The sequence below is a fragment of the Schistocerca piceifrons genome, chromosome 5 (assembly GCF_021461385.2).
Source record: "Schistocerca piceifrons isolate TAMUIC-IGC-003096 chromosome 5, iqSchPice1.1, whole genome shotgun sequence".
NCBI lineage: Eukaryota > Metazoa > Arthropoda > Insecta > Orthoptera > Acrididae > Schistocerca > Schistocerca piceifrons.
Window position 1 is genome coordinate 322552244 of NC_060142.1, and position 14629 is coordinate 322566872.

Sequence of the window (14629 nt, forward strand, 5' to 3'; positions counted from 1 at the left end):
AACGTGAGTACCTCCCGTCGCAAACGTGCAGGAACAACCACGCGAGGAGCTGTATCGTCGGTAGCCAGAAGGAGAATTCCTTCCAAGATGGAGAGGCGGTCTCGTAGAACAAAATAATTTCGAAGAGGGTCCGAGGCCCGGCCTGAAGGTCGGGATGACCACCCCTGCTGAACGAGGCGAACTACTTGCCAGAGAACCGGGTCAGCTGCCGTTTCCCTGGCGACTCTAGAACTAGTGATCAGGAAGCCATCAACCGCTTGGCGGGACGCCACATCCAAATGAAAACACATAATCTCCTCTCGATCAAACATAGAATCCGGGCCCACCGGAAGACGGGAAAGAGCGTTTGCATTGGCATGGTGTCCGGTAGGGCGAAAATGAATGTCATAATGGTACTTAGAGAGGAACAAGGCCCAGCAGTGTAGTCTGTGGGCCGCCCTATCTGGAATCTGAGAGGCGGGGCCAAATAACGATATTAACAGCTTATGGTCAGTGATTAACTGAAACTTCGTGCCATACAAGAAAGGGTGAAACTTGCTAACAGAGTAGACAATGGCCAAAGCCTCTTTTTCCACCTGGGAGTAATGGGCCTGTGCGGGACTAAGAGTTTTAGACGCAAACGCCAGTGGCTGCTCGGAGCCATCCGTGTTGCGATGGGCCAGGACCGCCCCCACCCCATACTGCGAAGCATCTGTAGCTACGACCAACAGCTTATGGAGGTCAAAAGTAGCCAAACAAGGCGCTGACGTGAGGAGGCCCTTCAACGAGGTGAACGCTCGATTGCATGCAGGCGACCAATCAAGAGGAACACCCTTGTGCAGAAGGCAGTATGGGGGGCGGGCTATGGTGGAAGCCCTGGGAATGAACTGGTGGTAATAGGCAATCTTGCCTAAAAAAGCTTGTAACTCCTTCAGCGAAGCGGGCTGCGGAAGGTCGACGATACCTTGGACCAAACTTCGTAGCGGCTGGACGCCGTACTGAGAGATGGTGTAGCCCACATACTTAATGGACGGTTGGAAGAAGTTCGACTTACGCAGGTTGCAACGCAAGCCCACAGACCTGAATTTGAGAAAGAAGGTGCGAAGGTTGCGCAAGTGTTCCTTCGTGCTGTAGCCTGTGACAATTATGTCGTCCAGGTAATTAATACAATGAGGGATTGTCGACGTGACGTGCTCAAGATAACGCTGGAATATCGCCGGGGCACTGGATATTCCGAAGGCCAACCGCTGATATTGGTAAAGGCCAAACGGGGTGTTGACGACCGCCAGCCGTTTCGAGGCCTCATCAAGTGGTATCTGATGATAAGCCTCCGAAAAATCGATTTTCGAAAAATATTGGCCTTCTGCCACGGTGGAGAACAATTCATCAGCACGAGGCAAAGGATAGGTGTCCACCACCAATTGGGAATTAATGGTGGTCTTGAAATCGCCACAAAGATGTAATTTTCCCGAGGGTTTCCTGACAATAACGAGGGGCGAAGCCCACTCACTAGAAGAAATGGGAAGAACGACCCCGAGAGCTGTCAGCCGGTCTAGCTCTTCTTTTACCTGAGGGCGGAGAGCCAAGGGAATCTGCCTCGCGCGTAGAAAACACGGGCGAGCCAACGCCTTCAGCATTACGTGAGCTTCAAAGTCTGAAACACGTCCCAGGCCTTCCTCAAAGATATCCGGAAAGTCAGAGATCAAAGGTTCCAATGATTGATAAGGAACGTCTTCGGAGACCAACTGTATGGTGTCAGTGATAGAAAAACCAAAAGCTTGAAAGGCATCCAAGCCAAAAAGGTTAGCAGAGCTCGCATCACTGGCAACAATAAAAGTAATAGGCCGAGTGACTGATTTGTAAGTCACGTCGGTAGTGAATTGACCCAGTAGTGGAATGAACTGTTTACCATAACCGCGTAGATGCCGGTAAACTGGCTCCAACGGGGGCGACCCAAGGTCGGAGTAAGTTTGTGCATTCAACAAAGAAACTGCCATCCCCGTATCTACTTGCAGTTGTAATCGGCGCGACCGAACCGACACCTCGATAAAGAGTTTGTGTGCCGATGCGTCGGGAGCCTGGCCCGATGAAACTTCCTGAATGTCAACGTCCATGTCCTCTGTACCTGCTTCCTTCGATTCTTTGGAGGCTGAGCGGCAAACTTTAGCAATGTGTCCTTTTTTATTACATTTGCAACAAACGGCCCAACGCTGGGCACACTCTGACCGATCATGATGTATATAGCACGACACACAGGACAGTAACAGGGGCCGGCGGCCGGAACTCTGTTTACGCACCGTGCAGGAGCATCCGTAATGGCCAGATTGTACCGCTCGCACGTCGTCCACCCCGGACGCGGCCGTGCCGCCCTGAACCGCCGCGACGTCGCACCACACTTCCAACTGTTAACCTGTGGCGTGAGAGACTTCATACGATTGAGCAATGGACAGGACTTCCTCAAGGGAAGGGTCTTCTAACTGCAGGGCCCGTTGCTGGACCTCCCTATCAGGGGCCGAACGAATAATGACGTCGCGCACCATAACGTGGGCATATGACTCTCGCAACTGCTCCATGACAAAATGACACTTGCGACTAAGACCGTGCAAGGTAGTGGCCCACGCCCGGTAAGACTGATGGGGTTGCTTCTTGCATTGATAGAACTCGACCCTAGCCACCACAACATGCGTGCAGCGGCGATAATATGAAGACAGCAATGAACACAATGCGTCAAAAGACGAGGACGAGGGTTCCTGCAACGGCGCTAGCTGCCGCGAAACTTGATACAGTGAGGGAGATATCCAAGACAAGAAAAGACCACGACATACCTCTGCATCGGCAACATGAAACGCCTGGAAATGCTGCCGAAGGCGATGTTCATATACGTCCCTGTCTTCCGCCGTCTCGTCATATGGGGGGAAGGGAGGAGGGAATGGCGCTGGAGCAGACGGCCTGGAGAGCAACGCCGGAAGCACTTGTTTCATGGTTGCCATGAGCTCCGCCTGCTGCTCAACCAAAACCCGCACTAAATCCTCCATGCCGTGGATAAGCTGCAAAACCAGAACAATGACGCAACACGCGAAAGAACGACCCTACTCATCGCCAATTGTGTAGTAACACTGTTCACGCTATCCGTCGCACTTCACATAGCATATACCGGGAACTGTCTTCTAGGCATGCCCAATGTGAACTGACTGGGCACGGCCCATGCTGCCTGAGCTGTTGTTGTTGTTGTTCTGCCAGCAGAGGTCTGGTGGACGGGACTCTACTTGCGGCAACTACTGTTCGTAATGCGCCGTGCCGATGTGCGCCTTCCGCGATCTTTCTGGTGGCTACAGCAAAAAGTTTGATAGTTTACAAATGTGAAATTGAAATAATGCAAAACTAGTTTTACATCTCAGATTGGAATTAACATGCACAAAAATTTTGCACGTGCTTCAGTACTACAACATGGAGTTTCCAGAACTCTCCTGATAATGGAGACACTATACATCATATTTCTCTATGCTACATCACTTTATGGACTATGTTTTCACCTTACACCATATTTTACAGGTACAAGTAGGGTAACTTTGAATCTCTGTGTCTCAGAAATGGATCAAGATATCAAGAAAATTTTCAACGTTATTCGAGATTGGGATCTTAGGAATATATTGTGAAAAAGTACAGCCATTTGCTGTGCATAGCCACCTTTGAATCCTTGGGTGGAGTTTGATAACAAAAAATTGCATTTTCAACAATTTTTTAACACTTGACAAATTGTATGTACAAAAAGTACAAAGACGCAGCATCATGGGTATACCCATCAGTTTAAATCAGGGGACATTACAGATATCAATCAATTTATTTGATAATTTTTATGTGCATATTTTACTTATACAAGTAGTGTAACTTTGAATCTCTGATACAGATAATGATATTAAGAAAATTTTGAAGGTAGTGTGATATCAAGATCTTAGGTATATACCTTAAAAGTGTCAGCCATTTGCTGTGAGTAGCAATCTTGGAATCTTTGGCTGGGTTTCAGTTTGCTGGTAATGGCAGAAACTCTTTTTTGGGGGTTTACTGAGGAACTGCCCATAAACTAATGATGCTCCATAAGTCCCATCAAGCCCACCATACACCATATCAGATGCAAAAAGAACTAACTGATTTGCTCCATTTGTGTAAGCAGGAGAAAGTGTGTAATAGTCGTCCTACTATGACTGTACTGTATGATAGTGACACCAAACAATCCCATCTGCTGGGTCGTTGAAAGGGCTATCCAGGACACTTGACCCAACCTTTTATCATCAATAGAACTTTAGGTGTGAGCCCTGGAAAATACCAGTTTTATGCACAGTGCTTTAGAACAAATTGGTCAGCATGCTGTCAAATGCATACCGATTATAAACTGGATCAGGGGTCACCATTTTTCTAAAATAGATCTAACGGGGTAGCAGTTTACAATTGAAACAGACACACAACAATTCGTAGAAATACCTGCATGCTATTCAATTAACAGAGGTTACAGGGGAGCAACAGTTATTCATTTGCATGCATTATTCAGACTAGTCCAGTTAAATAGCTTGCACTGCTGGCAGGATAATTGTAATTTCTGTGAGATTTGCATAAAGTACATTACGCACACTTTGATCAAGAGTAGAATCATGCTCATGGTGGAACACGTTGGGCAAATTGCAGACTCCAAAAGACCTTATTGAAACACAGACTTTGTAGTGCCTCAAGAATTTTGGAGTGAATTCTAGAGACACTCGTATTTTCACTGTATCAAACACACGTTATTTTAGAGATAAGTGTGGTAATTCTTTAACAGTACAAATAAATCAAATGTTTACGGACTTTAACCAAAGACAGGAGGAGCAATTACAGAATTTGACCAAGAAACTAGAATTTGACATTGAAGACAAGTGTAGTAGTGTAGAGTCGGAGTTAAATGAAAAATTGGGATCACTTCAAAATGTGTGTAATATTACATACGACGCAGTGAAACAAAGGTTACATACTTTAAATGATTCCATTGAAACACAGGACAAACTGATCCCTATTGTCCAATCGCAAAATGCAGGGGTCCACACTCATGTAGATGAGGCAGAGAGAAATTTTAATGAAAAGATAGTCGACTTCGATACTATAAATGTAAGTAATCTGGTGGAACCTTTTGAGCTAATTATAGATTGAGAAGTTTAGACTGTTTCTTTTTACAAAACTAATGATGCTAGCAAGGCTATGGATGAAGAATTCAAACTTGTCCATGACAGAGTGGAAAACAAAATAACTTTACCTAATGTTGGGTTATGTAATAAAAGGGCAATGGTTTCATTGTGGGGAGACTTCCACATGAAAGTTAATGAGAAATATTGGTCTGTGAATAATCAAGTGAGGTTAATATCAGATCCACGGGATCCGGGCAGTGTCACATCTGTTCCCCAGGGACGTTAACATTCAGTGTTAATGGGCGGAGTCACGACTGTCGGATCCTGAGTTGGGTTCAGTGTTACTTCCTTATTCATTTTCCCACACCGAATTCTCTTCAAGTCTTATACTATCCTGTATTCTGTTCTTGTCCTATTATACTGTTATAGAGTTTAGTACTCATCTTGACAGGGCAGATAACCAAGCGTTGCAGCAAATCACTGATATCAAGGTCATACTCCTTCTTGTGGAGGTAGCCGTAAGTGGTCTTGTCATTATACGCAGCCGTACTTGTTTTATGGGGGCGTTTTTATATCGCGTCAAGACTGAAGCATTAGGTAATATATCATAATATGTGAATTGGCAGCATGCTCTGCTCTAGTCTCAGTGTAAAAGTGCTTTGGCAGCGTGCTCCGCTCTAGTCATCAAGGATCTTGAATCGATCATAGTTAGGTTTTATTTTTGCCGAAATTAGTCTTTGAACTTAATTTCTTCACTAGTTTTCCATACGAACCTGTTTGCAGTGGTATTCATGGATGGCAATGGAAAAAAAATTATACCCGTTGGAACTTCCTCCTCGGTCCTTCCAAAAGCGCCATTGCTGGTCTTTGTAACTGGTCCTGGGGTTTCGTTGATAGTGTCAACAGCAGCCGATGTCATGTCCATGGATAGTTAAGTCTTATTTTTGCCTAGCCAACCAACATATAGTTAGGTCTGATTCAGACCTAAACTATTGAAGGATACGATATAATATGAATATTTCTAATAATTTTTTACTTACTACTGAATATTTTTATATCCTTTGTGAAAAATGATGTGGATGATACGATACGGGGTGTGATGATATGATGAAAAATTTCTGTTTATAATGATATGATACATAATATGATATGATATATAATTTTGATTTGTGATGATATGATGAATAATTTCTGCTTATAATGATATGATACGTAATTTCTGTTTGTGATAATATGATGAATAATTTCTGCTTATAATGATATGATACATAATATGATAGGATACATAATTTCTATTTACGATGATATGATACATAGTTTTCTACTTATTATGGAATAATTTATACCTTTTGCGAAATGTGATATGAATGGGGAGGGTTTTTTATAAATTTTGAAAGGGGTGGGTAGTGTAGGTACACTAGGTTAACACTACACACGCATCACACCTTTCACACTAGCCTCGCAGACAAGTGTGACTGATTCTTCACCATTTGCCGTTCCATAGGAGTTGCTAAAATCTTTCTTCAGGGACTTAAAAGGTGAAGGTGAAAATGTCCGTTCTGCAGGAGACATTTAATATATCTCCTCTGGCTTCTCACTTAAGTACCGGTGAACAGGGGATCCTGGTGAAAGGGGGTTAGAAGGGTTTCCTGTCTTTGGGGCTATCTTCTTTCTCTTCTTCGATCTCAGCAACCATTTCTACTTTTTCCTTTCTTACTTCTCTTTTGAATACCAATCTATCTTTCCCTCTGTCCATATGCGTACACTTCTATCACTGAAGTCCTTCTCAATTTTCGTGGTTTTCTATAACCTTCAACTTATTTTACATAAGCTGTCTGAAGAATCAGGCTACACGAATACCCATATGCATACACACAGTGAAACACAAAGACACAAATAGAAAGAGTTCAGTTTAAGCTAATGTAAGAACCGTCATGTGTTGGAGGGGCAAAATTGTGCACATAATGATAGGTATACATGATGGAGAAGGAGAACATGTTACAGCATATATTTAAAGGGACAGAATTGGTGTCAGTCTCACAATTGTTCTGATGGATTGTAGGATAATGGAAATGTGTTTGGATCTGAGGTTAGTCAAATGACTTTATGAGAGTAGGACAAATAGAGTATAAGTGAGAACATAGATATATTAAATAATATTCCCAAGTATGGTGTCTATTGGTCTATTGGAAACTTAGGACTGGACAAGAAATGGAGAACTCAAAAAAGGGTTAAAGGAAATATTGTGAAGCGAGTGTGAGGGGTAAAGTCGGATATTAATATTTTTCCAGGTAGTTTTGAATCATAGTGTACATAAATATGTACACTAGGGCAATGGACTACGAAGCCTACTCAGGAAGAATAAGGAGGGCGCACCCAGAATTGATTGGATGGAAAAGGGCTGGTAGGCAGACCCAAGGAAGGCTGACCTATACTGTGCGGGCAGGGGCACAAAGAAGGGGATTGACCTGTACCATAGAATATTAGGAATTTGTTTAAAGGGGCATACCTACCAGAACAAAAGAATGTAGTGCATTCATAGTGCCCACAATTGGGTAAGGTATAGGTACTGTGCCTAAAGGTAAAGGGCAGTATCGTGACAAAAGTCACACATCTTGTAGAGATTATTTTGATAAGTTTGCACTCTCATTCCCACTCGCATTGTTATGTTTGTGAGAAGTTACATGTGTTGGGAAGAACACCTTTATTAACCCAGAGTTCCTCCAGATTGTAATAAGTAATGAATAAATCCATACTTAGAGAAAATAGTATGTGAAGTAAGAGCAAATAACAGCATACACTTGGGTAATGCACACTTGGAATTTACAATTAGAAAGGGAACAGAAAGATCCTTGTCCTTACAAAGTTTAAATTAATCAAAAGGTCCATGATGTATTAAGTACACAATTGTTAAAAGGAAAACTGTTGGAATCATAATGTTATAGAAATATGATATTGATGTACATCATGAACATGTATAAAATATCATGTGTTCGAGCTAAGGAGGGTGATATGTAGTGCCTCGAGAATTTCAGAATAAATTCTAGAGACACTTGTATTACCACCATCTCGAACACACATTATTTTAGAGACAAGTGTGGTAAAGTAGAACCATGTCTACTGCCCCACAATTATGTGTGTGCAGGACAGACATGTATCGGATGGATGATCAGTGCAAGCAGGTAGTCACCGAGCCCACCTAAGAAATTACACGTCCTGCCCATGGAGTAAATGCATCGTACTCTGTGAGATGTAAAACATTATTGGTGTGAACATTTGAAGGTTGTTGAAAGAAAAGAAGAGACTTTTATTCATTCATTCTCTCATTCACTGCCGTAAAGTCGGGACAGTTGGCTTGGTAAACTTGGAGAGATTTATAGACTGTATGTATAGAAAGATGATTGTAATAGCTTCTGTCGGACCGGAAGGTGTCGAGCTTACAGGAAATGTTTAGTGTATGAAAACTGTTATGTGTTATGAAATATAGTGAGACTGAATTCAAAGTATTCTTGAGTGTACCGAGTTATTTAAAAGTATAGAAAATTACTCCAGAGTAGCATCTGTCCTTCGGAGAAGAAGTTGGGCAGAATATTGCAGCCGATTAACCAGAAAGAAGATCGGCAAAGTAACTCCAAGTAAGTTCGACAGCCAAGGGGGAGTGTGAGTCTTGCACACCAGTACCACACTGCTAACCTTAATCACTGGAAACAGCCAGAACTCTGTTGTATAAGGTTAACTTAACTACTGGGGATAGTGCATTTCTCAGGGGAAGGAAATTTTTTACTCACAACAAAAAAAAAAAGAATGCCAAGTTTATATGGGCCACAGTGCATTTCTATGACTGAAACAGTACCTTAAAACTGCTCTGTGCTTAGGGACTTGTGCGATGGACAAGTGTGTCATGCTTGTGATATTAGTGTTGTACTTCTGCATCAGCACTGTGTTACCTCACAAAGATGCACTGAGCAACCAATGGCATTTACCCCTCAAACATTAACGGCAGCACAACACAATTACACTAAAATATAGAAGGAGGTCTTGGTGATCTTTTATAATGTAATAAATTTCATTTCTATTTTTATGAAACCATGTTTCACTATTAACAATATGTAAGCTGGCAATATGCATTTTTAGCCCCTGTTCAGAGCTCCCCTAGAAAATGGCTCAACACCTATAACAATGGGCTTTGTTCCTTGGTAATTATAACTACATCTGTTATCACAGTGCCACAAAATATGCAAATATGGATGGTGTACCCCTCCTTCCCCTGGGATCCATCATAGTTTTCAATCACCATGAAGCCATACGTCTTGCAATTATTAATAATTTTGTGTCACATCCCAGATGAGGTCCTGCTGACTTCACGCAAAGTAGCTTTAGTCATAACGCTCCTCTCAGTATGTTATCTTAAATGCTACAGGGGTGAGTGGCTAGAGCACTTACTGAAAGAAACAAATTCAACTGACAGAATATTCTTCTTATTATGACACTAGCTACATGCCACAGATGGTGTGTCATACTAGCGACAGAGGGACCAGAACACAAGTCATAATTTCACCCACACTTTGGCCCTGAATCCTTCAGCTACTCCATTCTTTACACTGGGGGTGACTGGAATGTAGGCACTGGCCTGTAGGCATCAGTGTGGAAATATGTCTACTGATCCTATAGCTTTACTACTGCCAACTGCAGTTCTCAATTGTTCTAATTTCACTTGGGCTGTTGTCAGATCGACTCTTGTGTTATAACTTCACCTGCTCTTTCTCTATAACTGGGAAATATAGCCAAAACTACTCATACAACAGAAACAAAGACTAACCACACCTCTATCCAAAGTGGTTGTTTTCAAGCATCCAACAAAAAAAAAAAAAAAATAAATAAATAAATAAAAAATAAAAAAAATAAAAAATTACACAGTCTTCACTGTCAAGTGTTACGCAATGCTCTGCATTATTTTCTACACTTGTCCATATTTCATTAGTTTAGACAGTTTAGTTAGTGCTAGCTTGTAATGTGTCGATTAGGCAGAGTGACAAGGGCCTGAAGGGAAGGGGAAACACATACCAGCTAGACACACAGAGTAGACGCTTACCAACTGTACAAGGACCTGACAACACTGTATCTTGGACTGCATCAAAAGCAGACATTTGTAGATATAAGGACACTTTTTGAAGATGAAATGATACAAGTACTGGACTTGAGATATTTGCAAGTATCAGAGAAAATGCAACTTGCCTCAACAAAAGAATACCTTCTGAGAAAAACTTTCTTGGACAGCATGTGTGGTGCTTTTACCACAGAAAATGAGGACCGTATGTAACAGTTACAAAATCTGTTGGAAAATAATTTGCTTGGCAAGGTGAAGAATCGGAGCTGGCCAATTGAATGCACACTCCTTCCCATAGAAATCTTTGCAGATCACTAGGAGAGAGATAGTTCTAGTGAGACACTTCCATGCTAAATTTTGGAGTAGAGACTTTAATGCTAGCCTTGATTAAACACGTGTCAGCATCATTGCTGCTGCAGCCTGAACCAAAATCGCAATCACAACTACATTAGCATGTACAAGCCACACAAGAGCCACTGCCTGAGACTGTTGCCTGTGGGCACCTGCTGCTTTCTGTTATCCATGGGCTGTTAACGATACACACTTAAGAATGCTGTCACAATCAGCTCTAGAAACTCTGGTAACTAGCCTGAAAGGCTTTTATCGGTATAGTGGGAATCATTATCAATCAAAATACTTTTTTGGGAAATAATTGTTTTGCGGCAAAGTCTATCTACATTCCTGCAGGTTGATATATAATAATCCATCATTTCTTTATTATTCTGCAAATGCTGTGTACAAGTGGAATTATTTATGATAAATAAATGTAATCACAAAAAAATTAAAGCACCACATAACTGGCACTCAGTGCAGTGACTCCACAAAATCCACCACCAGAAGCTTTTAAAAAAATTACCTGTTACAGTAATTTTTGAAGTCTTAAGTGTCTTATAAACAACTCTGTGTTCTGTGAATCTATATTGTAAACAGATCACAGGATATGGAAAGAGTCAATTTTACAAGCAAGCTGTGGTTAAAACTATGGTATTAAGTAAATACAACTAATCAGTTTTATACTTAAATATTTAAATGTTAGACAGAGTCATTCACAAAAGTATACAATGTTTAAAACAACTTACAGTGATAAGTACACACACACACACACACACACACCCACACACACACACACACAAGGAACTGAGGATGAATCTCAGTGTTACAAGTATGTGGGTATTACACATTACGATCCAAGAATTCTTCTATAGTATAGAACTAGCATCTTTCCCCAGCTTCAAGCAGATAACGTTAAGTAAGTACAGCTGGACAATTTGTCTGGCATAGCAGTAATTTTGTTTATAGGCCACTGCTTACAGTTCTGATTCAAATTCACGGGACAATGTTAGGTAATTGAATATCATCGCTTTTGTAGAATTTAAACAATTTAAGCAGCACATGCCATGGAAGTTCTCAGAAGGCATGAATGTTATCTGTTTCATATTTAACTGGTGTGTGAAATGACAGCTCATGGCAAAGGTGGGAACTGCAGTCCGCCTGACTGCAGCGCCATTTTGGCACAGGCTGTGGGCACCTGCTGGCCAGACAATTGCAGCATCTGACCACAGTGCAGTTCAGTATGAACTAAGGCTACTTGCTGGCACCCTAACTCCAGTGCCAGTCTGGCATTTGCTACATTTTTCTCTGTGTCTTCACCTACATTTTCCTTCACACATCTTAAACATTGACTTTATACCAAAAACTATGTTGTTATCAGCTTCATATCTGATACATCCTGCATCGCAGGTCATTTAGAAGTTAGCAGCAACTGATCCAGCCTCCCGGTGTTGGTAACTTGTGCTGATCTCTTGCTGCGTTCAGGCAGCATTATACCTTTATCCTGTGTCCTAAACTTTTCTCATGCCTCGCTGTATCTATAGGTGAAGATTGTAATACCCTCAATAGATAATTCCTTGCGCCACAGTAGTGTTAAAGTAACCACAATATACTGAATTAATAGCATCTATATGTCTTCAAGGTCACATGATGCATAAAGCAAAAGTGCAGAAAATAGTTATTTGTGTAGATATAAGTCTGTTTGCTGTTGTTATATAAGCCTAAGTATCTTTTTTAGTATTCACCCTTGCTATCTTTTGGTCAAGCAAGGTGTCTCCCCCCCCCCCCCCCCCCCCCCAATGAACCATGGACCTTGCCGTTGGTGGGGAGGCTTGCGTGCCTCAACGATACAGATAGCCGTACCGTAGGTGCAACCACAATGGAGGGGTATCTGTTAAGAGGCCAGACAAACGTGTGGTTCCTGAAGAGGGGCAGCAGCCTTGTCAGTAGTTGCAGGGGCAACAGTTAGGATGATTGACTGATCTGGCCCTGTAACACTAACCAAAACGGCCTTGCTGTTTTGGTACTGTGAACGGCTGAAAGCAAGGGGAAACTACAGCCGTAATTTTTCCCGAGGGCATGCAGCTTTACTGTATGATTAAATAATGATGCTGTCCTCTTGGGTAAAATATTCCGGAGGTAAAATAGTCCCCCATTCGGATCTCCAGGCGAGGACTACTCAAGGGGACATCGTTATCAGGAGAAGAGAAAACTGACGTTCTACGGATCGGAGTGTGGAATGTCAGATCCCTTAATCAGGAACAAGACTTTTGGTCAGGTGAATACAGGGTTATAAAAACAAAATCAAATAGGGGTAATAATGCATAAAAAAATAGGAGTGCGGGTAAGCTACTACAAACAGCATAGTGAATGCATTATTGTGGCCAAGATAGACACGAAGCCCACGCCTACTACAGTAGCACAAGTTTATATGCCAACTAGCTCTGCTGATGATGAAGAAATTGAAGTTATTCAGGTAGTGAAGGGAGATGAAAATTTAATAGTCATGGGTGACTGGAATTCTACAGTAGGAAAAGGAAGAGAAGGAAACGTAGTAGGTGAATATGGATTGGGGCTAAGAAATGAAAGAGGAAGCCGCCTGGTAGAATTTTGCACAGAGCATAACTTAATCATAGCTAACACTTGGTTCAAGAATCATGAAAGAAGGTTGTATACATGGAAGAACCCTGGAGACACTAAATGGTTTCAGATAGATTATATAATGGTAAGACAGAGATTTAGGAACCAGATTTTAAATTGTAAGACATTTCCAGGGGCAGATGTGGACTCTTGACCACAATCTATTGGTTATGAACTGTAGATTAAAACTGAAGAAACTGCAAAAAGGTGGGAATTTAAGGAGATGGGACCTGGATAAACTGACTAAACCAGAGGTTGTACAGAGTTTCAGGGAGAGCATAAGGCAAAAATTGACAGGAACGGGGGAAAGAAATACAGTAGAAGAAGAAAGGGTAGCTTTGAGGAATGAAATAGTGAAGGCAGCAGAAGATCAAGTAGGCAAAAAGACGAGGGCTAGTAGAAATCCTTGGGTAACAGAAGAGGTACTGAATTTAATTGATGAAAGGAGAAAATACAAAAATGCAGCAAGTGAAGCAGGCAAAAAGGAATACAAACGTCTCAAAAATGAGATCGACTGGAAGTGCAAAATGGCTAAGCAGGCATGGCTAGAGGACAAATGTAAGGATGTAGAGGCTTATCTCACTAGGGGTAAGATAGATACTGCCTACAGGAAAATTAAAGAGACCTTTGGAGAAACAAGAACCACTTGCATGAATATCAAGAGCTCAGATGGAAACCCAGTTCTAAGCAAAGAAGGGAAAGCGGAAAGGTGGAAGGAGTATATAGAGGATCTATACAGGGGCGATGTTCTTGAGGACAATATTATGGAAATGGAAGAGGAAGTAGATGAAGATGAAATGGGAGATATGATACTGCATGAAGAGTTTGACAGAGCACTGAAAGACCTAAGTCGAAACAAGGCCCCGGGAGTAGACAACATTCCATTAGAGCTACTGACAGCCTTTGGAGAGCCAGTCCTGACAAAACTCTACCATCTGGTGAGCAAGATGTATGAGACAGGCGAAATTCCCTCAGACTTCAAGAAGAATATAATAATTCCAATCCCAAAGAAAGCAGGTGTTGACAGATGTGAAAATTACCGAACTATCAGTTTAATAAGTCAAAGCTGCAAAATACTAACACAAATTCTTTATAGACCAATGGAAAAACTGGTAGAAGCCGACCTCAGGGAAGATCAGTTTGCATTCCGTAGAAATGTTGGAACACGTGAGGCAATACTGACCCTACGACTTATCTTAGAAGAAAGAGTAGGGAAAGGCAAACCTACATTTCTAGCATTTGTAGACTTAGAGAAAGCTTTTGACAATGTTGACTGGAATACTGTCTTTCAAATTCTGAAGGCGGCAGGGGTAAAATACAGGGAGCGAAAGGCTATTTACCATTTGTACAGAAACCAGATGGCAGTTTTAAGAGTCGAAGGACATGAAAGGGAAGCAGTGGTTGGGAAGGGAGTGAGACA